The sequence below is a fragment of the Triturus cristatus genome, chromosome 6 (genome assembly GCF_964204655.1).
Source record: "Triturus cristatus chromosome 6, aTriCri1.1, whole genome shotgun sequence".
Lineage (NCBI taxonomy): Eukaryota > Metazoa > Chordata > Amphibia > Caudata > Salamandridae > Triturus > Triturus cristatus.
The window spans coordinates 1,187,399,695-1,187,425,008 of record NC_140589.1 but is presented as its reverse complement, the minus strand read 5'-3'; positions in this window follow the sequence as shown (position 1 = coordinate 1,187,425,008).

The following is a 25,314-nucleotide window of genomic DNA, read 5'->3' as shown; positions in this document are numbered from 1 at the left end:
TGGGGTACCTGTGCCCTGGGTACATAGTATACCATATACTAGGGACTCACAAGGGTACCCCAGAATCCAATCTGGAGTGTACCTAATGTACATGCAATCAATTTAGAGAGGAAACAGCTAGGCTGGGGCCCTGAACAGCAGAATCCCAGCCAGACAAAAGTCGAAAAACAGTGAGACACCAGCAAAAAGTGGGGGAAACATGTGAAGCAGATCCTACTCTCCTACAATATCCAATCCCAAAATATCATATACTTGAAATTACAACATTTCTAACTTGTGCCTATATGTGAAATGCACTATCAAGTTGCCCAGTTGGCGGGAAAAGGTGGCCACATACTCATTATACACATCCTTATGACTCTTCACAACAAAAGCCTTGTTAAACTAAAATACCCAAGATAATGTTGTGAGAAACAACATAAACCATGTTACCAGGGGGAAAAAAACACTAGACGTATCCACTAAACCACAACCCTGAAGTCCTAAGCCTTGTGTCTTGGTCACAGTCTGCACGTCACACATCCTCTCTGGGCATATAGACACACTGAACCTCACTTATCTGACAAACACTCCTTGAAACCCTTGAACAACACATAACAACTAACATGAGCCTCAGATAGGCCAGACATCCTCTATCATGCGGCTTACCATTCTCTAATACAGTGTGTTAGACCTGGCACCATTGGCGTGAGTCTCCATTTCTTTTTTTTCCCACTGTGCCTCCTCTGTTTTTCTGGTGATAGATGCTCTGGGCGCTGCACCACTGCCATTCAGTACGCAGCGTGGATGCTCCCTGTGTAAAGATGACATATGAATTGATGTATCCCTGATTGGCTTATTTGGTCTACCTGTTAGTCCCTAGTAATGTGGCCTGTGTGTGCCCAGGGCTGGTAAACTAAATGTTGCTGGTGGGCCTGCAGCGCTGGTTTGCACCACCCACAGAAGCAGCTTGTAAAGTGTGTCTCAGACCTGCCACTGCAGTGTCTGTATGCAGTCTAGAACTGCCATCTTGGCTGTGAAGTGCACCCACTTCCCAGCCCCTGAACCTTCCCTTGGCATCATGTAAGCCACCCCTATGGTAGGGTGCATTGTATGTGTAAAGTAGGACACGCTCTGATATGTGTACCATGTCCTGGTAGTGAATTACACCCAATTTCGTTTTTCACTATTGTAAGGCTACCTGTTCTCCATAGGCCAGAATGGGAGGTTTGGCTATTACATTCTATAGTCCTAACTGACCCATAGAACATGGTAGAAATATGAATTTAGTATGCCTGAGCTCAGAATATTAAAATACATCTTTTAGTGAAGTTTATTTTTATATTCTGTGTTTGAAAATACCACTTTTAGAAAGTAGGTCTTTTCTTGCCTAAGCCTTCCAGTGTGCTCTGCTGTTATGTGTATTGGCTGTCTGGTTTTGGAGGGACAGGGCAGGCTGAGTCAGACCTGGGTTGAATAGAGAGATCTGCATTGGAGTGTGGGAAGGGGTAGCTCCTGGACCTGAATAGGGCTGTGCCTGGCAAGGTGAATGCTGGCTCCACCTCCCACTGTGCATCTGATGGCAGACCCCCTCTCTCTGAAAGGAAGGATGCAGCCTGGTAAACAACATGCTCCAGGGCTGGGCAGAACTGGTACTGGCTGGGTTCAGTGACTTGTAGCTTCTGAGAACAAAGACTTTTGGGGTATAAATATCTGTGCTGAAACCCCTACAATTTGTATTGCCCCTGGATCTCTAGACCAACCTCTGTCCGTGGAACTGAAGGAAGCTGCAGGATAGGACTGTCCTTGTGTTGTGTGCTGTTCCCTGGATTGGCCTGCAGTAGCTGTCATTGGACTGGAAATAAGAGGGAAAAGGAGCTGTAAGAGAACTTTTTAATCTTGAACCTGCAATCACCCAAGGGCTAGAAAGAGAACTAGCCTCCTGACTGAAGTCTTAGGACCAGTAGACTTCATTTTGTCGCTAAGGCCTGTTAGCGAGCCGCCACAGCCGCGGAGCGTCAGGAAAATCATTGCGTTGCTGCCGCTGAGGGCTCGCTGGCCTGATCATCGCCCGCACGTTTGCGGGCCTCAAAATTGTCGCTAACACCCGTTAGCGAGCGGACGTGACCAAGAGCGTGAGGAAAAACATCGCTAACCCACCGTAGCGGCATTTTTGTGGATTATTGACAACAACATCCAGGAACTGTGAGTAAAAGGGTCGCAGAGACCCTTGCCCTGAACTGAACTTTGCATTCCCCACTTGAACTATTTTTGCAGCATCCAGAGAGAATTATTTTACAGTATTGTGGCTTTCTCGTTATTTGGTCTTGTGGTAAGCCTACATATAAAGATAACTATTTGTTTTATACCTACCTGTGTTGTGTCCCTTTGTAGTGTTCCTCACTGTATTACTGTGTATGGTCATAGACGCTTAACACACTGCCTCTGAGATTAGCCTAACTGCTCGTGCTACGTTACCACAGGGTGGAGCAGGGGTTGTCAAAGGGGTGCAGCCCTTCACTCTGACTTAGGAAGAAGGGTCCCTGCTTGGACAGTGGCCATCCACTGCCAACCAGAGACCCCCATTTCTAACACAGTGCTTCTTATTTCAGTGTGTAGAAGCAAATGCAGGGCCTTGTTTGCAGGCTCTCAGACACTAACTATGGCATAAACCCAGAATTATAGGTGCAAAACAACGCAATGTACTGTATAACTCTGCAATCCCACCATGTTATAATTAGCATTCAAATTGTGTGCCAACCATTCAAGTCAAGTAAAGTCAAAATAACTTTATTCAGTACCAGGACCACAAAAGTTTGACAAACAAACATTACAGGTTAAACCTTTGCATATCCTTCTTAATAAAATCAGATAAATAAAAGAAGGAATATCATCAACCATAAAATTTCATAATAATTAAAATTACATGGTAAAAGCTTTTTCTCATCCTGTTTGTTTGCTATTGTTCATAACACTTTCTTATGGCCATTGCAACTTTGATACAATTTGAGACCGCAATACAGATAATAGGAGTAACCTGCAAATATTGGAGCCCATCAACGTATGTACAGGACCGGATAGCCCTTTAAAGTGGTGCTAATTTCTTTTCCCTTGGTTCTTTGTAGAGTGAACAAAATAACAAAGTGCAGCGTGCTTTAGGTTGCCATATTGTCGCAAGGACAAGGAATGAGTTTGTCGTCCCACCCAGATTGTCTTGGAAATGCCACTAGAAAGTGCAAAGTGCCTCGACATAGTCTGGTTAAACAAAATCGTGTCTGTACATTAATAGTAAAAGTTAAATAAAATTGCTGATTGGCAGTGAACTTGGAAATGGAACCTGTCGCCTCCGATTGCGTGTGGCGTGGGATTGCCCAGAGATGATGCCCCTCTTTTATGATGGCCTTAGCGTTTGTATGAACACTCGTCGGATTGTCAAAGTACTCTCCCAAGCCTATCTCAAATAGCCTTTCCCTCACAAATCAAAGCCAGGGGATCGACAGTGCACTGTCCAAGTTGATACAATCTTCAATTAATCACCTCCCTAAAGAACAATTGGACCTCAGAGGACCAGATTTTGGCCCATAAGAGCAAAGGGGCAATGTTTATACTGTCATTTACATTTTCCATCCCCAATTCTTGATGACAAAAAAGTGTGGGGGAACTATTTAGGATAATCAGTAACCTTTTTATATACTTATCTTCCAAGACTTGTAGAGGGCGACTTTTATGGTAGCCCCAAACACCTGCCCCATAAGACGCAACAGATAAACATTTTGCTTTGTATAAGGTGACTAGCTCAGTCACCGGCTTATGGCCTAGCTTGCAGGCAAAGCGGAAGAGCCCCTCTGCTACCTTACGTGCCTGCTGTGCTCTTGTAGTGGCAAGTGGTTCCCACTTCATCTTGTTGTTAATCACGTTCCCTAAATAAGTAACATTTTCCAGTTTCCCATTACTCTTGCCCCTTACAATAACATTTCAGTTTTTTGTCCTTTTAGGGCCACACACCTTAACATAAATTTTTATAAAATTAACCTTTAAGTCAAGAGCCGACATAAAATCCGTGAAGGCATCGAGTGATTTTTGTAGGCTGTTTGTCATCAAGGCCATGAGCACCGTGTAATCTGCATATGAAAGTAGCAGGACTGTTTATCCCCCAATACTGGGGAAATCAATTTTCTTTCCTAATAAAAAAGCTTCTAAACCATTAGTATAAATCAAGAAAAGAAAAGGAGCTAAAATGCACCTCTGTCGAACATCTTCTGTGGAGGCAATGAGCTTGGTCTTTTCCCTCTGTGTGCCATATCTTTTGGCCACAGTGGTGTTAGCGTGAAGTCTTCTCAGAAGTGAAATCAGTGCTTCCTCCATGCCCATTTCCCCCATTATCGCCCACAATTTCTCCCTGTTAACGGCATCAAAAGCGCTGGACAAGTCCATGAAGGCCAGATGGAAGAAACCCCTCCGGGCTTTCACGTACTTGCCCATAATCAGGTACATATTGAGGCACTGCTCTGTGTACCCATCACCATCTGGAAACCATATCGGGTTTTTGAAATGACCCCCTTGATGCTAGCCCAAGCCTCAAGTCGAGCAAGGACAGCCCTCCCAAGCAACTTGACAGTAGCGTTGATGAGGGAAATTGGCCTATAACAGGCGGGGTCATTCCTATTGCCCTTTTTAAACACAGGTACAACAATGGCCTCCTTCCAAGAAGCTGGGATGGGGCCAATCACAACTTATTTAAAAACATTAGTCAAGAGGGGTGCCCAGAGGTTGATATTCCTTTTGAACAAATCTAGTGGGACCCCATCTGGTCCTGGGGCTTTCATACATATTTTTTCGCTAAGGCTTCTTCAATCTCTGCCACTGTGAGAGAGGCACTGAATGGGAGGCCAAGGTTTAATCCCCGGGCAAAACCTCACTACTTCCCGTTAGCTGCAAGCAGTTTGGGTTAAATATGGCAAAGAAGTCGGATTCTACGAATAAGCGTCTTTTGTAGGAACAAAATTGGAATTATCATCTTTATTGAAGCAATTTCATCGCCTTTCATGGTGAGGACGTCTTTTCCCAGAAGACGCTTATTCGTAGAAAGTAACACACCTGAGGAGATTAGGAGGTGGTACTCACGAGCACCAAAGAGCTTTACTCCGGATTACTTATTTTTCTAATATTTAGTTACTCGAGAGTGCGACCATTTCAATAATTTTTTCAGTCAAAGAAGTGAGATTCCCACGTGTCGCCCAAAATCAATGAACCCATTTTTCACCTCATCCATAAATTGAGGACGGTTAATAATATCCCAAAAACATTTACTGTCTTTAAGGGCACTTGCTTTCTCCAAGTCCTCCCAGGCTAAACGCCTCAATGCCTCTTTCCTTTTGTTAATCGTACTTCTATATAATCATCTTGCATATTTAATTTGGGTCCTGTCATGAGGGCTGGCCTGAAGGCTGATTTTTAAATTCTTGTGGGCTCCAGAGCATTCAGCATTAAACCACCGTGCCTCTTGAGGCTCCTTTAACCTAGCAGGGCGGGTTAGTCTATTAGCTACGTCCGTTTAGATCCTTTAAAAATCTCGGACAATCTCAACTGAGGGGGAACCTTGTTGGAGGCACCGCATTATCAGATCATAATTTAATTTAATGTTTTCAGCCTCAAATTCGGTGGGATTTATCTTGCCCCAATTTAATCTTACCCATTTATTGGGGTTGTAATAAATCAGGCGGGCATCACCCATCCCTGCCTGAGCTGCTATATTAAGAAAGACAGTGAGTGGGTTGTGATCACTAGAAGATTTGGGTACCACTTCAAAGTCACTGACAAACAATGAGAACTCCCAAGAGAGAAACATAAAGTCAATACAACTTTCATTGCCACTATCAACAAAAGTTGGACACTGGGTTGAAGAACTGCTATTCAAACTATCTAGGTCGTTCTCAATAATAATAAAATTTAACACCTTGCCCTGCAGTGTATGGATAAAATGAGCTAAAGATTAAGCCTCTGTATCCAAGACGCCACACACTCAATTATTTCTATGCACACAAGAGGTACAGATAAAGTCCCTCACCCAAGGGATACATAATGGCTGCTACTTCCCAGATGCATTATTAATTCCCATCTGTAAAGCTTCTATAACGTGGCAGCTATTTAAGTCAAAAATATTATAGTACCAATTTACCAATAACAACATGAACTGTGTCAGGTTTGAAATCATAATCAGTTGAAACCAAGGCGACAAACTTACACAGAGGGCTTTTATGGAACCATATTTGACTGTAATTAGTGTCACCAACCCTCCTTTTGCCATCCCAGCCGACAAAGAGGTGGCAAGAACAGTAAAAGCATGATAGGCATCCAACACAATGCCCTCTTTAAGCCATGTTTCATGCAGGCAAATGATGTTAAATCTGCTAATATACCCCAACCAAACCTCATCTTATAATTTAGGGCGGATACCCGCAATATTCCAGGAAATTAATTTAAATGGAAGAGTGAGGTGACGCTGATTCAAGTCCACTGATATAGGAGTAATAGCGGGCATATTAACAAGAGCTATCTGGCCTAACCCCTCACCTTCATAGTTATCGTCAGTAATTAAGTTTGGGGGCTGGGAATAGTTTACAGGGCTGTTCATATTCTCATTTACAGTAATAAAATTACACAAATTTAAGCCAGAAGATTCTGAGAGTTTTAAATGGCCAGGTACATCTTTATGTGATACTTTCCCTGAGTCAGAATACTGGAAACCCCTACTTCTCTTGTCGGCTAGCTTTCCAGATCGTATAGTCAGTCAGTCGATCTCAGTCAAACCTGAGAGGGCATCAAAGCAGATGGGATGGGTAAAAAGGGGCTGAGTGGGGGGTATGTATTCTGTCAGGGCTGTACAGGCCGCTTACTTATGGTAAAAAGCTGGTTAGGGGGATAGAAAAAACCCAATGGCCGAGCCGTTGTCAGTTCGCTAGGTGAATCCCTGAGATGTTTTAAAGCAAAATGCGCACACCTCGCATCACTAAAATTCAGCACAAAACACTCCCCTTGTATGCTTCTAGTCGTGCAACCCACCCAGCTCACCTGCCTGGTCATGATGAGATATTCAAATCGGTTTATATGAGGGGGAGTTTTCTTGGAACACCAGTGTGCTGATTTATTTATGAGGCTTTGACAACTTTCATGTTGACCGGGGAGTTATGACGGGACCCCCGTCAGGATCAAAGTATAGGGTGTACTTTCTGCGGCAGGTTTAGTGTATTTTTGAGCCCCTGACCACTTGATGAACCTTGTGGTCGATAGTTTGTAATTGTGGCTCCAGAGAGGGGTCTCCCTCCGCCCACTGAGTCAGATCTTATTTGATACAGGGCCCTATGTCCCAAGTTTTCGATAGTGCCTGGGTGATTGGATGAGTGCATGAGTAGTGTTTGATGGAATGGATGAGTACAATACTAGTGCCTCAGTGATTGAATGAGTAGAACCTGAGTGCATGGATGAATGCATAAGAAGTGCCTGAGTGATTAGAGGACTACATCTGTAGTGCCTGAGTGATTGGATGAGTGCATGGGTACTGTTTGAGAGAATGGATGAGTGCATTGGTAGTACTTGAGTGATTGGTTGAGTGCATAAGTTGAGCCTGAGTACATGGGTTGGTTCCTGGGTGATTGGAGGAGTGCCTGAGTAGTGCCTAATTGATTGGATGAGTGCATTGGTAGTGTTTGAGAGAATATATTTGGGCATGGGTAGTACCCGAGTGATTGGATGAGTGCATAGGTAGAGCCTAAGTACATGGATGAGTGCATGGGTAGTGCCTGGGTGATTTGAGGAGTGCATGAGTAGTGCCTGAGTGATTGGATGAGTGCATGACTAGAGCCTGAGTACATGGATGAGTGCATAGGTAGTGCCTGGGTGATTGAAGGACTACATGGGTAGTGCCTCAGTGATAGTATGCATGCATGGGTAGTGTTTTAGGGAATGGATGAGTGCATAGGTAGTGTGTGAGAGAATGGATGAGTGCAATGTCTTAATGATTGTATGAGTGTATGTTTAGTTCCTGTCTGATTGCATAAGTGCAGGGATAGTGCCTGTCTGATTATATCTGAAAGTTTTTAAATAATGTAAAGGTTCAAAATTATTTTTACTAGTAATAAATAACACATAAATGAATGTTCTCATGCATATTATGTTATGTGTTCTTAACTTTTTTAGTAAATTAGATACATAACCCTGTTGAACTATTTTAGAATAGTATTGTTGTAAACTGTAATAAAACACTTTTCAAACTTCACCCATACCTACTGTAAAGAAGTAAAAATTTTTTATCATCATCATACTTTATTTCGGCAGAAATGCCATAAACGTTTTGCGCATGCACAGTTATACTCCAGTATCAAATATTTAAAAATACAAAAGTGAACAGTAAGTAGATAACAACAAATCTCTTAAAAAAACTAATGTGCAGATGGCAAAGATACAGATAAGCATCAGTGTTGTAATAAAATGGTCAACGTGTGAATGCTAGCATTCCCAGACAGCCAGAGATATCCTGCATAAGCCATTTCAGTCTGGTACTCGTCCGAGTCTCTTAAAATTACATAACTCTGTTGTCCATTGCTTAGTGAAGATACTGTAGGAGAAGTGTCCAGGTAGAGATGACATTGTTCCCATCAAGGATACCCCTCGCCTCAAAACATATGAAGTGCAAATGCATACAGTTCATTAGGGTTAAGGTGCTTACAGTATCAGTTAAAAACTATGAAATTGGTTTTGAATAAAAGGACTATATAAGATAAACCCAGTAATATAAAAAAAATAAGATCAGTAGACTCTAAGAGCCTCTGCCTAAAATACTCAAATTGTGGTTTTCAGATATGCTCTCCGAATGGCCCACTTCTTGCCTAAGAACTTTGCAACTGTGCATACTATCAGAAGGCTGGTGTCAGATTTTAAGATGCGCAGTGCTGTTTGATGGCAACGGGTTCCAAGGCTCTTCCAAAAAGGGGATAGCCATCACGACCTTGGGGTACTATAAAGTGGGTATGCAAATAGTATATGTGCTATTGTCTCCGGAAATAAAAGACATACTGGACAGGACCCCAGACAAGTAGGGGACTTCCCCCAGGATGGTATGAATGAATTCACCGTAATGGAGCTGAATCTAAATTGCATGTCCAACTTTCTGTCCAATCGAACTGTAATGACCTCTAGATCTTGTTCATATTTCCTTGTCAATTTGATCTCAAAGAAATCCAATGTGAGGCGGCCCCATTGGCAATGGCTTATAGTGGACTGGTCCATAGAATCCCAATAATATTTCTTAATTTGGGCCGTGCTTGGAAGTAATGCAGGATCCCTAACATCCCATATTCCCTCGAGACCTATTGAGGTCAGCAGGCTTTGAAGTTTATGAAGCCAACTATTTTTCATGAAACGATCCAGGACAATTACCTCAGATAGGGCAACGGCGAATGGGAGCAATTCAGGAGTACTTCTAAGGCGCAGCCAGAACAAGAGAGGTCGGATCATAGCCTTCTCAGCAATAGTGGTTCTGCCCATATCCAGCCTCAGCGGATGCAAAGGAGTACTCTGTGGGAGTGAGACTAGGGCTCTCAGAAAAGTATTCTCCGCGGTCTGGAGACCATCCAAGCTTTTAAACCCCCCAGAGCTCAGCACCATAGAGAGCTGAGCTCACAGCCTTGTGATCATAGATGTGGAGCAGAGCTGAAATGGGTCTAGTTGAAGAAGATCTATGCTCCTCAATCAGAGCCCCTATTATCTGGCGATGTTGCAAGGTTCGTTTTACTATGTGGGGGTCCCATGAGCGATCGTCAGAGAGAGTGATCCCCACATACTCAAAAGTGTTAACTCTTTCCAGAGGTGTCCCCCACAGTATAAACTTGCCGTTAAATGATTTGTGGGGATTAATCATTAGCAACTTGGTTTACGCAGTATTAATCTCCAACACACGCATGGTACAGAAAGCCTCAAAATGAGCAAAAATGGTCTGTAAACCACTCGGGGTTTTAGACACCAACGACGTGTCATCCGCGAATAAGAGTGTGACTACTTTTGAGCCCCCCAAAGTAGGAGAATCCGCAGGAATTTCAGAGAGATAGTGGACCACACCATTAATAAAAAGAGGAAAAAGTGTGGGGGCAAGTACACAGCCCTGCCAAACCCCTTATTTAACTTGAATCGGTATGTTAGCTGTCCTTGGCTTCCCCATCGAATTCTTGCATAACTGGTCTCGTGGAGACGGATAACTAAGGGCAAAATGTCAGGTGGAAAGGCCATCTCATTTAGAACTGACCAAAGCTTATGTCTGGGAACCAGGTCAAAGGCAGACATTGGGTCAATAAAAGCGACATATAGGCTTCCCTGGCCTAGTACCACAGTTTTCCATAGCAATAAAAGGAACCAAAAAACCTGATCAATGGTACTGATTTTCTGCCTAAACCCTGCCTGATAGGGAGAACGAATATTGCAGTCACTACACCAGGCCTGTATTTTTGTAAGGAGAGCTCGAGCAACCACTTTCTGAACACAGTCTATCAAACTGATAGGTTTGTAGTTAGAAGGTGACGATCGATCACCCTTCCTTCCAGGGAGATGGAATGGGGCACCTGCCGCTTTACCATTAGCAAGGGCAAGAATACAGGCAGTCCAGGTCTTGAAGTCATTTAGGAAACCGTCTCCTGGAATGCCATCAGATCCCGCCTCCCTCGCCCTTCTGATAGATTTTATATTAGCCCTGATTTTCTCTTCTGTGAAAAGGTCAGCAGAATATAGATGGGAAGATCACCAATCTGAATTATCAGGCTCAGAATGTAGTGTAGAAAAATGATCTTGCCAGGCTTCGATTGAGATGTTGGTCGGTGACGGGAAACCACCTTTACAACGCAGTCATTACATCGCACTACCTTTACATAGCAGTCATTACATCGCAACATCCTTTATATTGCATGTCATTACAACGCAGCCATTACGTCACATGTCACTACAATGCATGTCATTGCAATGCATGTCACTACAACGCAGGCATTACATCGCAAGTCATTACAATGCATACCATTGCAATGCATAGTACCCTTACACTATCCAACACTTACCCTACTGTTGCACTCACTGGAGTTAGAATAATAATTTTTACCCCTACACTATCCAATTCTTACCCTACTGTTGCACTCACTGGAGTTAGAATAGAAATTGTTACCCCTACACTATCCAACGCTTACTCTACTGTTGCACTAACTGGAGTTAGATTAGTAATTATTACTCCTATACTATCCAACACTTACCTTTAATGCAATGTAATAGTATGCATTGTAATGGTATGTGTTATAAAGGTATAATGCGATGTAACGGAATGCATTGTAAAGGTTGTTTCCGAAAATGCGATGTAATGGCATGCGATGTAAAATAATGCATTGTAAAGGATGTTGCGATGTAAAAACTGCGTTGTAAAGGCATGCATTGTAAATGTATGCGTTGTAACATCATACATTCGTCGGGGACGAAGGCCTAGAAGTGTCCCCCCTGGTAACTAGCAGCCAAAATTGTTTCGAGTCATGTCTATTGCAGGCATCGCTAATTGGCAACCATCTATTCTCCTCCCAATCCCTTTTTGCTCTGACATGGGCAGACTTATAAGCACTTCTTAATTCTCTCAGCTCAATCACATTATTTGCCCTTATAGAAGCTGCTAGTCTATACCTAAGGGTCTTACACTCTTTGTTATACCAGGCGAACTGTGACCTTTTCTTCCTGGTATTATCCTTAGGGTGTGGCGGTGCTCTAAAGACTGAAAAGATGGCTATGGCATCTTCTGACTTCATCCAGCTGCTTCCCTTGATGACAACTAGATATCATAGTAGTGCTGTCAAGCACATCTGAATGATTTACTTCAAGTTTGTTGCCGTCAAGAGAAAGCAGCGCCCCATTGAGTCATCTATTATCGTTTGAGGGTCATACCTCCTTAGTCATGGCAACGGGACTAGTTGAGTTCAGACACTTATCCCAGGGTGATACCAGGGTGAGCTCTAGGGGTTTATAGTCACTATCTGTGGTAGTCCCTACCACCATATCGTCCATCAACTGCCACAGTTTCAAATCTAGCAGAAAGTAATCAATGCGGCTTAAGTTAATGGTTCTGTTGAATGTATTTGCCCCCCTTGCATCTGACCTAATGCGGCCGTTAGCAGCTCCCAATCCGTGCTCAAGGGTTAGGGCATTGAGCTGTAAGGCTGCTTGTGAACATTTCTTGAAGGGAGCTACATCAAGGGGGGGCACTTGCCATAACTCATCATAGTCTCTTGTACCACATTTGTCCTCCTTAGCTAAAGGCTCAAAGGTAACGTTTTAGTCACCCACAACAATTAATAGAGACTCAGTAATTCTATTGTCAAGTAGATTTTCCAACTCTTGTAAAGTTGGCGAGCATCTACCTGCTATGGGTCCTCAGGCATAGACATTTTAGATGTCTAGTGATGCTCCCTTTCTGCCCCTAATTTGGACTGCAAGGATGTCTGGACTACTCGAGTGAAGTTTGGAAATAGTGCAAGGTAATGCAATTGTTATCCAAATCGTCATTCCCCCTGCAGGTCTGCTAGGTTTGTTAGCAGAGGCTGGGTGATGAAAGGTAAGATAGCCAGGTAGATGGATAGGAGTAGTGCTCCAAGTTTCCTGGAGAATACTTATGTCAAAGGACTCAATGTTTTGTACCCAATGCAAAAGAGCCATTTTCGATCTTAGCCCTACCATATTCAACGAAACCAGCTTAAGTCTATTGGATGTTTTACAGCTAAGAGTTGGTGATAAAGGGATATTCAATTCATTACGGTTCCCAGCTACTGTTGGGTGAGGAGTTAACACAAAATAAGCTCCCTCCTAGGGTCTAGTAGCTTGGCTCGGGGGCATGGTGGTCTTCCCAGAGTTGATCGGCGTTGCGTGCACCATAGACTTTACTACACCGGTACAGTCCCCAGGCACTTCGCTACAATGGTGCCTAGTAGGACTCGCCATGTGTATGATCATAGCACCCGAAATGTCGATGTGGATGAGTCAATCAATATTTGCAAGAGATGAATCTTGGCCCAGGTGAGTACCCCGATGCAAGGGGATAATTGGACATGGAAGCTGGAGAGGTGTATATTTGAGTTTAATACCCGTAGTGGTAGAAGAACTGGTTCTAGCTTTGAGTACTATCATGAGCCATGTTCCCATCTGCAAGGTGGAGTTCTATGGAGTCTAGCTTTGAATTAGGACTAGTTATCCTTTCTGCACCCCTGATGTCATCCCTTATTACTGAGCGACAGCCCCTTACATGTCGAATCCAGTGGATAGGCTTATTGATCAGTGAGTCCGCACCTTCATATTTAGTAGGAGAAGTGACTATAAGAACATTTATCATGAATATAGACTTTGGGGGTAATTGGGTCTGCCCATACAGTTGTTTGTGGGAGATCGGGGGAGTAGTTAATTTAGAAGGTTGGGGGGAAAATCCATGATTCATGCACCAACCAAGCTGCTTATGATGTTGATTTGCAACTTGCCACCCACCTTTTTGCATACTCCTCACCTCCATGCTGGTGTCCGATGTCAGAGGGCGTTCCCTTGAGACCCTATTGGGGGGCTGCTGGCAGTGTACTGGGGTGGGAGTCGTTGGGTGAATGTTAGCACCTGGTGGATTTGGGTACTTATCTACTACCATTTTGGGGAACTGGGCTGATAAGGAATTTGACCTGCTCAGTGAGTATTAGAACAACAGATTTTAGTAAGATTACTTCCTTCCTTAGGTCGTTCATGGTCCTAAGGATCTCAATTTCATTAATTGGTATCTGTTAGACCCGGCCTCATAGCATGGCTCTTCCTGTCCTCGCACTACCTAACCTGGTACCAGGGACCCCAAGCGCACGGCCCAGCCGATCCTTCCCACCAGAACACACACATGCAGCCCGGGCCTCCCCGTCCATGGCCTCTCTCCTTTCGGCCACCCCGGGCACGCGTGCCCACTTCGTGCACCAAGATGGCCGCCCGGCCCCAGCACAACCCAGGCCTAAAGGCGCCACTCCGGCTGGAGGACATCACGCTTCCAGGGGATGAGAGAGGGAGGAGCAGTTTCTATCGCACCTCTGAACTCCCCTGGGACGATGGGTTTCGATCGGCCCTCCGGCCTCCCTGAGGGCTGGCTCCACGCCTGCTGGGTGTCTGGGACTCCTCCCGACCCGGCCCTGAAAGGATCAAAAGACAATAGCAGGAAACCTCGACAAGCGACCCCCAGGTGACAAGACCCCTGCCTGCACAGACTCCGGACATCAAAGAGGGGTCGACCTATAACAAGGGGTGCTCTGGGACTGTCCGGCAGATTTGCCTTGGAACATCTGAGCCCTGCTGAGTGACTCGCGGCTCCCCGAAGAACGTAAGACCTCCGAACCTGTGCTTGAGCCCTGCTGAGTGACTCGCGGCTCCCTGAAGATCGTAAGCTCTCCGAACTTGTGCTTGAGCCCTGCTGAGTGACTCGCGGCTCCCTGAAGATCATAAGACCTCCGAACTTGTGCTTGAGCCCTGCTGAGTGACTCGCGGCTCCCCGAAGATCGTAAGACCTCCGAACTTGTGCTTGAGCCCTGCTGAGTGACTCGCGGCTCCCTGAAGATCGTAAGACCTCCGAACTTGTGCTTGAGCCTGCTGAGTGACTTGCGGCTCCCCCTGACTCTCTTTGGTCCCACCGGACCCCACGACGACAAGCGTATCCCCCAGCTCGAGGATTGTGAGCTGTGCGCCGGGTACGCTCCTGCATTTGATCCGATCCCCCCAAAGACTGTCCCGCTACCTCCTACCCCTGCCAAGACTCTGTGAGCCCACGCTCTGCTTGTAAATATCTGCCTTGCTGATCATAAAGATCCTACCACTTCGATTTGATAAAGCTTGAATCCTAAGAACCCTCGGTGTGGCGTCTCTTTGTCGTGTGGTGCCAAGTGTACGATCCTAGGTACGAGATTCCTCCCCTGCGGAATCTCCCGCCAGTGCCCGGCTACGATACCTTGAGGGTGGGTCTCAGGACAGTCAGGGCCCCCTCCAGGCTCCCCTGAGGTCGCCTTCTAACATTGGTGGCAAGCGACGGGATTCGGGCCCATAACCTAGAGATCGTACCGTGAACGACTGACACACTACCGACAAAGATGGCAGAAGGAAGCGCCATGAGCCCCGCAGAAACCAAAACCAACACCAACACCTTCTTCCAGGTGGAACAACTAGAAGAATACACGCACAAAGAACTGAAGCAATTCTGCAAAGAACTTAAAATCGCTACCACCGGTCTCAACACCAAAAAAGATTTGCAGAAAGCACTGAAAGCTTGGGTGGATGCCGGGGCCTCCCGCCCAGAAGGCATGGGGGAGCGACACGACGAAGCAGAACCCACCCAAGGCGAAAGCAGCAGCAATCAGGTGCGAGGCTTCGTGCCAGACGGGGGCCTTTCCCCGGAAGAGCTCGCAGACAGAGAGAGAAGTCGCAATCACGAACTCGAGTTAGCCAAACTCAAAATCGAAGGCGAATTGAAATTAGCAGAAAAAAAGCTAGCAGTAGAACAAATGCGCGTACAAGGCGAATTGGAGGAGAAGAAGCTCCAACGGGAGCACGAAGGAAGGAAGCTTCAACTAGAGCACGAACGCAGCTTGAAGGAGATCGAGCTCAAAGCCAGAAATGAGGAAGGGAGGCCCCTGGGGAACCGAGAGGCGACCTCCCCGGCGGAACAGAAGGTCCACATCCCCAAGGACGTGGTCAAAGAATATTATAAAAATGATGACATTCAACAATGGTTCAGGGCCTACGAGGTCGCCATGACCTCTCATCGGGTCCCGCAGAAGGACTGGGGGGCAGGGCTGTGGGGACGGTTTCTGAGCGAAGGAAGGGACACCCTGCGCGACCTACCCCTCTCCCTGCAGACCTCCTACAGCCACATGAAAGAGGCTCTCCTCACTAGGTACGGCCTCACCCTAGAGATGTACCGTCAGCGATTCCGGGACTGCAGGAAGATCCCGGGCACCACCTGGGTGGAGTATGTAAACTTTTTAAGTCGGGCCTTCGATGGGTGGATCAAGGGCAGCAAGGTCACCACCCTCGAGGAACTCACCGACCTCATGTTGTGGGAACACCTGGCGGCGAACTGCTTTGTGGAACTACGCCAGCATCTGCTCGACAGCAAACTCACCGATCCCCGGAAGCTGGCTGTGGAAGCAGACCGCTGGACCAACACCCGGGTCCCCCGGAGCAGTGTAGGAGAATACCCCCGAGCCAGTCAGGGACCACCCCGCCAGAGAGGGGGAGGGAACCAGGGAGGGCAGAGAGAGTCCCAGTCGAGTCCCCCGAGGGCCCAACCTCCACCTTTCCCGGCACCCCCCCACCAGTCTCCGGACCCCCCGGGAGACGGGGGCACCGGGTAACCATCACTTGTTTCCGTTGTCAAAGGCCCGGGCACTACGCCAATGACCCGGAGTGCCCCATGGCCCCCCAGGTTCCCCCTGCTGCAAACCCTGCTAGACAGATAGCCAACGTAGCCCTGGGGGAGGAGGTTGAGGACACCGGGGAGTGGGAACCCGCAGCATGGTCCTAAGGATCTCAATTTCATTAATTGGTATCCCTCCTAAAGAACTCACTACCCCAGTTACAACTCCTACCACTTCCACCTCCCCTTCCTTTGGTTCTGTCTTACCTACCATAACCTCCGCACGGTCATCCTCTTTCCCCCCAACTCCACTCTTCCCTCATGGACACAGCCCAAATTCTGGAGAGGAAGGAATCTATTGGATAAGGTGAAGACAGGATCCAGATGGGCAAAAACAGCAGGGTCCTGATCTAGAGCCCTACTAGGCCCCAGACTGTTACTTGGCTCAGTTTCATCGACAGTAGGGGATGAAGATGGTAGTCTGCTGTGGGGCTGGGTAATGCAGCATGAGCTATGTGTTGCGGGTTTGTTAAACATCTGAGGAATACGTTTTTGCATATTAGCCTTGGCAGTAGGTACATGGTAGGTCAAGGTGGTAGGCATGGGGGGTTCTGGCACAACTGGGTGATCTGATAGTACACAAATTTCTTCACATTCAATTAGAAGATCATCAATAAGATCTAAGTGACAGTTGTTCTCTCTAGGCTTGCGGCCCAGCTTTGCCTTGGTAGTTTTAGCTGAACCCCCATGCTTTCCTTTCCACCCCCAAGCACGTTGGTTTTTCTTTTTCCCATCGCTGTCCTTGAGCTTACTGGGGTACTGAAGTGCAGCCAGCAGAAGGCACCAAAATAAAAACTGGTCAGCAGCCAGATTATGATAAGCCCACAGTGGTAAACCCACAGCAATTTGCCTCACCGAGCCTCACCCAGTGGTGATTCACAGTACAAAAATGGCTAGACAATCTCAAAACATGCCCCAAGCTTGAGTTAACCAGAGCTAAACAAACAATAGGTCGCGCACAGTATCAGGATACCAAAACAAAAGGTGATAAAAGACATCAAAGGAGTAATAAGAAAATATTGAGGGCAGCAGAGTTCCAAAGCCTATAGCGAGTCAAACTACCAGAACAGGAATAAAGAGTTCCAGTACCTTGTGAAGCGATGTTAGGTCCCTAGGGGCTGGAGCTGTTGTAATCTGTTGCAAGGGGGGTGGCCCTGCCCTGCCTCTTCCTGGTGATGATGGGCACAGACGGCCCCACCCGGGCATGGCCCAGGCCGCCCATGCATGTCCCGCGCTGCGGGGCCCTGCCACTGCACTTATGCACCTCCGGGCGCAGGGCTCGTAGGCCTGGTGGAGACTCGGCTGCCCCCTCCTCTCTGAACCAGGATCTCGTGCTGTGGGTCCCTGCCTCTGCACATATGTGCCTCCGGGCGCAGGTTGATTGTGGTGACTGCCACGAATACTGCTGGGGCTCGTAGGCCTGGCGAAAACTTGGCTGCCCCCTCGTCTCTGAACCAGGCTTCTGCCCTGCGGGTCCCTGCCTCGCAACATATGCACCTCCAGGCACAGGTTGATTGCAGCGACAGCCATGAAGATTGCTGGGGCTCGTAAGCCTGGTAAAGACTCTGCTGCCCCCTCCTCTCTGAAGCAGGCTCCAGAGGTGCAGGGCCCTGCCTCTGACCTTATGCACCTCCGGGCGCAGGTTGATTGCGGCGACGGCCGTGAAGACTGCTGGGGCTTGTAGGTCTGGCGAAGACTTGGCTGCCCCCTCCTCTCTGAGCCGGGCTAGTGTTGGAGAGAATGAATGAGTGCATTGGTAGTGCCTAAGTGATTGGATGAGTGCAGAAGTAGAGCCTGAGTACATGGATGAGTGCATGAGTAATGCCTGGGTGATTGGAGGAGTGCATGAGTAGTGCCTCAGTGATTGGATGAGTGCATGAGTAGTGTTTGAGGGAATGGATGAGTGCAACACTAGTACCTCTGTGATTGGATGATTAGAACCTCAGTGCATGGATAAGTGCATAAGTAGTGCCTGGGTGATTGGAGGACTTCATACGTAGTGCCTTAGTGATTGGATGAGTGGATAAGTAGAGCCTGAGTACATGGATAAGTGCATGGGTAGTGCCTGGGTGATTAGAGGAGTGCATTAGTAGTGCCTGAGTTATTGGAGGAGTGCATGACTAGAGCCTGACTACATGGATGAGAGCATAGGTAGTGCCTGGGTGATTGGAGGACTACATGGGTAGTGCCTCAGTGATTGTATGAATGCATGGGTAGTGTTTTAGGGAATGGATGAGTGCATAGGGAGTGTTTGAGAGAATGGATGAGTACAATAGTAGTGTCTGAATGATTGTATGAGTGTATATGTAGTTCCTGTCTGATTGCATAAGTGCAGGGATAGTACCAGTCTGATGATATCTGTCATTTTTGTAAATAGTGTAAACTTTCAACATTATTTACTAGGAATAAATAACACATACATGAATGTTATCATGCATATTATGTTATGTGTTCTTACCTTTCTTAGTAATTTGGATACATAACTCTGTTGAACTATTTTAGAATAGTATTGTTGTAAACAGTAATAAAACACTTTTCAAACTTCACCATTACCTACTGTAAAGAAGAAAAAAAATGTTATATATTTTGATGTATTACAGAAATTAAAATATTACACTTTTAAGAACACAACATATTTTTAGAATACATAACATTTTCAGTTCACAACCCAACAAACTTTTTTTCAGGCATCCTGGACAAAGTTTGTCTTTTTTGCTGTTTTCAGATTCTACTGAACTTCACCATACACAGTGATTTCAATGTAGAATCATCATACAACAGCAGGGAAAAAAACAATCAATGCGATTGTGGAAAAAAACCAAATTACCGCAAAGCAGAATTTTGACCAACTTGTACATTAAGTCATTTATTACTCTCAAGTACATTTGCTGAAATGTATACTCTCATTTACATCTGGTACCATATAGACAAAAAATATATAAATTATTGCTTTTAAACACAATTTTCGAAATGCAGTATCAATTAGCACAACTAATTACTCAAACACTAACTATAAATAGTAATTTGTTCAATCCTGTGCACTTTCTGTTCACATCTTCCCAATATGCCCAATAATGTATTCAAAACTTTCACTTGATAAAAATCCAATATAAATTTGTTAATTCATGTACACCTCTTCCCAATAGGTCAAATAATGCATTCAAAACTTTCGCTTGAAAAAATCCAATATAAATTTGTTAAATCATGTTGACATCTTCCCAATAGGCCTAATAATGTATTCAAAACTTTGTCTTCAAAAATATCAAATATGAATTTTGTAAATCAAAAAGCAACCTAGATTTGAATTGCAAGTGGGTATCATCTCAATGTTTCCATTCTTTATTACACTTTAAATACACTGTATAGTGTCCAGATGTTGTAGTAGGTCCATCATAGAAAATAATAGCCACTGCTATAAAAGTTCTTCCTGAAATAGATATTTGACTTGCAACAATTCTTTTTATTTTGGTCTCAAATTTTCATTAATTTGCTCTACAACATTCAAACATTAAAATGAGATATTTTCCAGATCTTTCTGTATGTAATGTAGACAATATCTCTGATGTACAATGTGAACATTTCATGTTGTGATTAGTTGTTTTAATCAATTTGTTAAAAGGTACTGATGCACAGTTTGGTCTTGTCAAGTATATGAATCGTTCTGATCCTATTTCAGCCGTAAGTGAATGAACTCTCTTAAAATTATGATCCCATCTGTAACTTAGTCCAAATAATTTTTCAATCTGAATTCCTTAATGTTCTAACACTCCAAGCATAAACATTAGAAATTTGTGTGCATCTTGTTGTACATTAAGAGTAAATGTTAATGAACCAGTACATATATTCAAAAGATGACGAACTCCAGAAGCAGTATGGATTTTATTTCTGTCAGTTACCAACTGTTGAAATAAATGATGTCATAAAGCATACCTTCTTTTTTCATGATTTCTCATGATCTCACAATGAAGCTCTTCCAGATAAAAACAACATTCAGAATCACATTAACACAGCAGTTGATACCTGAACTATTTTCCAACTGATATCCCACAATCTCATCAACAGTTTCCATTTTCTTTTTCTTTACGCCTTCAAGTTTCTGTTCATTTCTTTTCTTTTTTTAAACTCAATTTCATCTTCGGCATACTTCCATTTTGGACAGACTATACATTCTCATATATTGGGTATTCACCTAAATCAGGAGCATAAAGTCTTCTTAAACGATTATATTCTCTTACACAATTTGCATCAGCACTATCCTTTTTCTCATCAAAATCCATCAAATTCTAACCAGACAATGTTCTTACTCAAGATAATGCAACATATGCCATTGCCTCTTTGAACACTGTACTTCCAATATTTACACAATCGCTATCTATACTTAAACCTTGAGACTTATGAATAGTTACTGCATATGCTAAAGACAAAGGAAACTGTTTTCTGCAAATGTACAAGTCTTTTACAAGCAAAAAACGTACAACACAACGCCCAATCTGTGTTACCTCTTTAATCTGATCAGATTTTATCTCCAAAAACTCTATCCCATCTCTGTTCTGAAATTTTATAAACGCAACAATTTTTCCATTGCTCCATTTAATAAACCTTGTTCTACATTCAAATTACGCCGATAAATTGCCCGACAGTTTATATATACATGTAAGGTGTTTTCTAAGCCTCCTGTTTTAGATAAGGCTTCTCCAAAGAATGCAATTAGACTTTAGTTTGTCTGTAAGAAGAATAGTCAATCACTGGTGTTAAATTTTATCAATAGCTTTCATTTCAAGTATTTCCTGCTTTTCCAGTTTCAAAACTTCTTTATTAAATGTAGAACACTCTTGAAGTGTAGGCATTAGGTAAACTATAGACTTGTTCTCTTCAAGCTTATTGTACATTATTTCAGATGCTGTGTTTCCAGTTGTAAACAAGTTACTTAGTAGCTGACTTTCCAAATCTTCTTTACTTTACCACGTATCGTCAAGACACCAATTCTAATATCTTGAAGAATATTTCCATAATGTTCATCACTTGCTTGCCGCATATACTTAATAAGTTCTTTATATTTCAAATTTGGCCAAATGTTCACATTTGCAATACTTCCCAAAGATTTCCTAGTATCCTCATGCAGAAGTGTTTTAAAAACAGGTTGTCCTTTTACAGGAGTAATTTGTAGTAGATCTCCAAATACAATCACATGTTTACCTCCAAACAGTACATCGTAATCTGTTTTTAAAATCTGTTGCATCCTCAAGTGTACAAAGGCAAGCATTAAGTTTGAGATCATGCTCACCTCATCAATCATTAGAAGTTTCATTTTCTTCACTACTCCTGAAACTTCATAAGAAGCTCCTCCAGATAGCTTCTGATATTCCAATTTATTATCATGCTCAACTTGTAGCATAAGTAATCTATGTAAAGTAATCCCCTTAATGTTGTGTGCTGCTATTCCAGTTGGAGCTGTTACAACACAAGATAAATGTGATTCTGTAGGTTTGTGGAGATAACTGGTCAAAACATTAATTAAGAAACGTTTTCCTGTTCCAGCTTGGCCACTAATGTACATTAAAATAGGTCTAAACGATGAACATTGGCATTCTTTTTTTCGTGCAGTAAACCATGTTATATCTGTTGTGTCACTTGTTGATATTTTCTAAGTTTTCTAACCAGATAATATCAAGTTATGCTTGTTGCATTGCAAATTCTACTTCATTCATGGCAATTGCTGCTTCATTTTCAATAATTAGTTGTCTCAGTAGATCTTGACTTAGTGGACCAGAACTTTGACTATCTTGAGAACTGTCTCCGGCTATTTTACCTGCAATAATAATAATAATCCACATTTGTAAAGCGCAAGCAATCACCCGTATGGGTCTCTAGGCACTGGGGGCCGTCAGGAAGATTAAGCGAGCTATTGCCCAGAGTCACATGGTGCTGGGCCAATCTGCCGCCGGCACTGGGGATCGAACCGTGATCCCCGAGTCAGTCGCCCTGGCCGCTGCGCCACTCCTCTTCCCGCTTTGTAGCTTTGTAGTAGTTTGTTGTTCAATCGCATCATTTAACATTAGTAGATATTTAGGGAAAATAGTGCACTGAATGCTATCTTTACTTGTATAGAAAGAATCTTCATAGCAGTCAAAATCTCCAAGTAATTCTGTTTCATTATGACAAGGCTTGAACAGTTGCAGAAGTGCTAAATAGAAAAACTCCCTCTTATTGGACTTTCACAACTGAGTTTTCTGTGGTTAATACGTTTTCCTTTGGCATGTTTTACCAAACATACGTCACATCCAATTACTGCATATTTTTCTTCATTTATATTTACTATAACATTTTTTTAAAACTGTAATGTTGAAGTATTTCATAGAGACATAGGTTTTCAAGATGTGGACTCCTTTTGGGATAGTACATATCTAACATATTAGTTTTCATATTATCTGTACTTTCTGGTTCATTCAATGGTAAGTATTCAATTTCTTGTAGAGATTTCAATACTCTATTTTGTGTAGCCTCAAAACCTAGACTTACCCAAATGATTCCTCTTGACTGTGAATATAGACTGGCAGAGCTCAACAGATCCGAACATTCATAGGCTCCAATCTCTCAGTGGAAAAGCATTGTCAAGCTAAAGCTGTACAATTTCTTGCTAAGACTCTTTTCCAGTGAAATTTCTTCCCACATTTCTTTCAACTCTGTCTTTTTAGATTTGATTGTTTATGACTTAACATACCGAGCAACAGCAATTGAAGTAGCCGCTTGGCACTGCTCGACTCTGCTGTTTGGGGAGATACCGTGATTACACCGCTGGGAAGGACTACAACTCCTACACTCCTCTGTCTCCATTACGCGCTTAGAAGTGCGCCGCAACCACGTACAACCTGTAGCCACTTGTCACTGATGGAGCCGGCTGTTTGGGGAGTAGCTGTGATTACATCGCTGGGGTGGACTATAACTCCCACACTGGGCCCCTCCTTCTAAGCCCTACTGTGTCAATCGTCGATACAAAAATCTAGAGGACTATAACATCTCAAGGCCAGGGGCCTTCAACAAAATGGGTAAGTGCAAAGCCACAGCGCATGCGACAGCCGGAGATTGTTAATACCCTAGAATGTTTTCTGGCGAGAGTTGCGAGTGTGCTATTGAAAGAAATTAAGGTTCCTGAGAAGCGTCTCTCTTTGGAGGAAGGAATGCGATCTGGCCCCTTGTTGCAACCTCTTTCACTTTCTCAGTTATCAGTACTTGAGGGCGAAAGTTAGTGTGTTATTTCCAACCAATCTGTGTCCGCGACCGTGCCAGCATCACCTAATACATTACTACACTTGGCTCCTTCTGTATCGCCCGTGTCGAATGAGACAGCAGTAGAACCTATTGTTAAAAGAGTCTGGGGGGGGGACAGAAATCGACACTGACCGTGAGATCACGAAAAGCACAAATAGTGAATAAACAGGCTAATGGACTTGGGACTGCAGTGTCACCAAACCTAGGAGAGAACCTTGGGGGGGCGGGCTTCTGAGAGGACAAGCTTTCAAAATTAGAAAAAGTGTTTCATGGCTAGTTGGAGCCATTATATAGTAGATTGGGGTCAGAGGGAATCTACTTCCCAGTTAATGGCTAAAGTTCTCTTTTGCTTTAGCTCTCACCCTAAAGGACTCGGTTTATGGGGAACTAGATTAGATGCTCACATTATCATGGCCAGAAGGGTATGTTCAGTGGGGCCTTTTCCCAAAGTAGCAAGTGGGGATTGCGTGGTGGTAAACTTTAATAATCAGCATGTGGTAAGAAACTTGCTGGCAGTCTGTAATAATTCCCCCTCACCTAATTCAAAGATCACTGTTTCCCCGCTAGAACATTTTAACAGACACGTTCCATGACCCACACTTCAGCACCAACAAAAAGATGATTGGACAGCGCTAAATCAACCCTTAGCCCCCCCCAACCTTCACATCACAGGACAACATAAGCCAAAATAGACCTGAGGGAAAGCATGCGCACTCAAATCGATTTAACCCCCTGGCCGATTTAGAGTCCTGTGATTGACTACCTGAAGATGGCACATCAGGCAATACTAACAGCCCTAAGTAGATAGTTGATACTCAGGAAGTACTGACCTCCTTGACTCGGATTGAGACAGTAGTGGGAGGTTAAACTGAAAAGGTAACAGGTGACCCTGTTTGAACCAGTAATATAGATACATCATCCACTGTGGAGAGAACGGGCTCCGAGAAGCATATGCTACAATTAGCCACAAAAAATGGAGTGGGTATTGCCACCAAATATGCTTTACCAGAGTGTGTTTCAATCTCGCAGGATAGAGATATTATCTGCCTCCAGGAAACATGGGCAGTAGATCCCATCTCATTTAACGGTTATCGATCAATCCAAACCAATGCTGTTCCATCCCCAGCTGGCAGAGCAAAAGGTGGCTTGCTCATCATAATCTCAAATACCTTAAACTTTAAGATTATTAAGTTTGAGCACCCATCTCCCAGCTTCCACCTTCTAGCTTTTAAAACAGAAACTTTGCAAGCATGGTTATTGGTGAATAATTATAATAATAATTTCGGGGGCAGTATGGGGTCAACAGTACACTCTCTGGAGAGAGGACTTACTAAATTTATAAAGGCACTGCCAGTCAAGGACATTAAGATTCTCTGGGTAGGGGATCTTAATGCCAACAATATGCTCCCATCCATCCGAAACAGTTTGTGGGGTAGAAGATACGCAGGGGGACCCATTGGTGCATTTTATGCACAACAAGCATGGAAATAGTTTATATAGGTTTCTAACCACTTAGTACTATGTAATAAAAGAGACCCAGTTGGAGGCACTCTAGAGAACACCTTTTTCCGCGGCAA